Source organism: Sus scrofa, chromosome 10 (assembly GCF_054392235.1).
Source record: "Sus scrofa isolate SSC_HxYL_T2T_F1_AM1 chromosome 10, Sscrofa_HxYL_maternal_Yorkshire_Landrace_v2.0, whole genome shotgun sequence".
In the NCBI taxonomy this organism is placed as follows: Eukaryota; Metazoa; Chordata; class Mammalia; order Artiodactyla; family Suidae; genus Sus; species Sus scrofa.
In genome coordinates this window covers 82,360,683-82,364,093 of record NC_139392.1, presented here as the reverse complement: position 1 = coordinate 82,364,093, position 3,411 = coordinate 82,360,683, and positions in this window count along the sequence as shown.

The window sequence follows — 3,411 nt, the reverse complement described above, 5'->3', positions numbered from 1 at the left end:
TGACATGAACCCAGTGTTTTTTTTTTTAATATAAAATTTGTTTTCATAGCCTTGTTGCAAGTGATAGAAACTCACCTAAGATCACAAAGAGAGAGGAATTTTATTAAGAGTGAGGCGCTGGGGGCTTAGGGAACCCAAGGTCAGGGACACAAGTGGATTTCTGGAACAGCCTGTGACTAGAGACCCAGGAGCACTGAGGAAAAACCAGGACCTTGTCTTTCTCCTGCTTATCTCTTTCTCCATCTTCTACTGCACTGGATTTTTTTGTTTCCTTGCCCCATGACAGATAATGTCCAAGTTTTTTAGCTCCCATAGTTTTATCTTTGTACAAGGGAAAAGTCAGATTATCATAAACTCTTAGCTATAATTCCATGTTCCCTGTTACTCTTACTGGTCCAAACACCTGTGATCTAGCAGAAGGTACGCTTACCAGAAGTGGTAGGAAGACAGTAGTTCATTGGTGTGTTACAACAGGAAATATATTTGGTCTTTGAAACCTGGTCCTGGCATAAAGCTCCTCAAACCCCTGGAATTTCCTGAGTGATAGGAGGGTCTTCTGTTATTTAACCTTATGCTAATGAACTAACTAGCTGGGTGGTGGGGATGGAGAGCTTTAGCCTCTGGATGAGCCTGGTCACCTGAAAGACTGAATGAAACTTTTAGCCCTACCCACTAAATTCTGGGAAGGAAAAATGGAGCGGGGTGCCACTGATGAAAGTCTGAAAACTCTTGGATAGTAAAGTTTTGATAAGCATCTGGGTTGGGTGAGTGTTGTATCCAGGTGCTTGGGAGGGTGATGTACCCCAGATCCATGGACCCCTCTGGACCTTGCCCTGTGTTTTCACCTGCTTTCTGCTGCATCCTTTATAATAAACTGGTAAGTGTAAGGTAATATTTCTCTGGGTCCTGTAAGCCACTCTAGCAAATTAATCACATACAAGGATTAGCAGATTAATCACACACAGGCCAACCTAAGCACAGGTAACATTCTGAACACCAGATTGGCCTGTGGAGGGGTGGAGGGATGTGGAAGTTTTTTGGTACAGCCTTTAACCTGTGGGATCTGATGCTATATCCAAGTAAATAGTGTCACAACTGAGTTAAACTGTAGGACACCTAGTCAGTGTCTGCTGAGAATTGGAGAATGGCTTGGTGGTGGTAGAGAAAAACCCACTGGAGTGTACTCCACTGAGAGCTAACTGGGATAATCTGTATGTTGTTTGTGTTTAAATTGTTCTCTTACTCAAAAGGTGGAGATCGATCTGTGTAGAATAAGGACTTTTTACTATATTCATTATTTAGATTCCTCTAATGTGGTGGAATGGCTGTACCCATGGCATATAGAAGTTCCTGGGCCAGGAATTGAATCCAAGCCCCAGCTGTAACCTATGCCCCAGCTGCGGCAACACTGGATCTTTGACCCATTGTGCCACAGCGGGAACTCAATCCATACAGTTTTCTAATTATTAAACCAAGTTTACTTGGAACATACTTTATAGGAGCAAAATTTTTTGTTCATTTTTCCTCTAACAGGGAAATCTGATACCACAGTATAATTTTAAAAAGTTAGTGATTAAGGAACCAGCAGGCTACAAGCTGATTCAAGGGAGTATACATTTGAAAAACTTTAGAGCCTGGGGCCTAAGTGAATAGTAAGTCAGTTACACCTTCCTCTAGAAAATCAGAGGATCTTTCAGTGAACTTAGTGGACAATGCCCTAGTATGACTTTGGAAGAACATGGTAATCCTTTTGCCTGATTTCTAAGTTTTGGATTAATTTCTTTAAAAAAAAATTCATTTTACTAAAGCTCTAGCCCATCAAAATATGCAATAAAATACAACTTGTGTTGCAAAAAAGGGTATCGACCAACTGGAGACAGATCTTTTTTGGTGCCCCTGAAATCCAGGGTAAATACTAACTAGACCTAAGCAGTCTCCCTGACTTGCCATTTCAAAACCAGGATGGTTCAAACTAGGCTGATTATACAGAAAATCTCCTGCAACCAATAGCCGCTGGGAGCCAAACTAGACCAGTCTGGTCAGTGGTTTGGTTACTACCCTACAATCTCCCAAATTACAATTGATTCAGAAAGTGGCCAAGGACCAGCATGATAGATTGTTTTGATTGTGGACACTGCTTTAGCTCACGTGAAATACCGATTCATTCCCCTAAACCCGTGACTATGCTTCCTAACATGGTAAAAGGATTTTAAGATGGGGAGGTTATCCTGAATGGTTTGGGTAAACCTAAGTTAAATCCCAAAGACCCTGATAAAGAGGGGAGCCCATCAGGATCAGGATCAGGATCAAGAGTAGGAAAGGTGAGGACAGAAGGAAGGTGTTAGTGTGAGGTGGGGAAGGGGCGAGGAGCCCAGGGATGCAAGAGACCTTTGAGAAATGCAAGGAAAGATTGTCCCCTGAGGTCTCCAGAAGGAATGCAGCCCTGCTGGAACCTTGATTTTATACTAGTTCTGGAGTAAACTGTTGTTGTTTGTTTTATTTATTTATTTAGTCTTTTTTTCCCTTTTCTAGGGCTGCTCCCGTGGCATATGGAGGTTCCCAGGCTAGGGTCTATTCAGAGCTGTAGCCGCTGGCCTATGCCAGAGCCACAGCAATGCCGGAACCAAGCCCAGTCTTCGACCTACACCACAGCTCACAGCAACACTGGATCCTTAACCCACTGAGCGAGGCCAGGGATCGAAGCCGCAACCTCATGGTTCCTAGTTTAACCACTGAGCCACAACGGGAACTCCTAAACTGTTGTTTTAAACCACTAAATCTGTGGCAATTGGTTACATCAACAGGAAGAAACTAAACGAAGGCCACATTTGCTTTCCTGAACTCTTTGAGATCAGTAAACGAGAGAGAGAGTCTAGCAGAGGTTTAACTTGGGTGAAGCAGTCAATTTGTGGCTTCCATAGCCCTTACCTACAGAAAAAACTATTTAGGTATTAAGTTTTATACAGTTTTATACACTTTAAAACCTAATTGTTCTTTACAGCTTGAAGTTCCAAGTATTTTTTTCTTTCAGTGTTATTGAGATATAATTCACCTACAGCGTAACGACTTACATGCCTTGTGAAGTGATTACTACAGAAAGTTTAGTTAACATCCATTACCTCATACAGATACCAAAAAACCCTCAGGACTTATCTTATAATGAAAGTTTGTACCTTTTGATCCCCTTTCTAAGTTCAACTTATAAATCTGACGTTCACCTTCTAAACTGTTAAAACAGACTAAATTATTTACCTATTAACAGTTATTTTCAAGGTTATTTAGCCCATTATTAAACATAGTTGTCTTAAATAATTTTAAAGTGTGTTTAAAAATTATTTGAATGTTGTAAATGCTTCAAATCTGACTAAGCCTTCCCACATATTTAGATAATTCTAGTAAACCTAACATGTA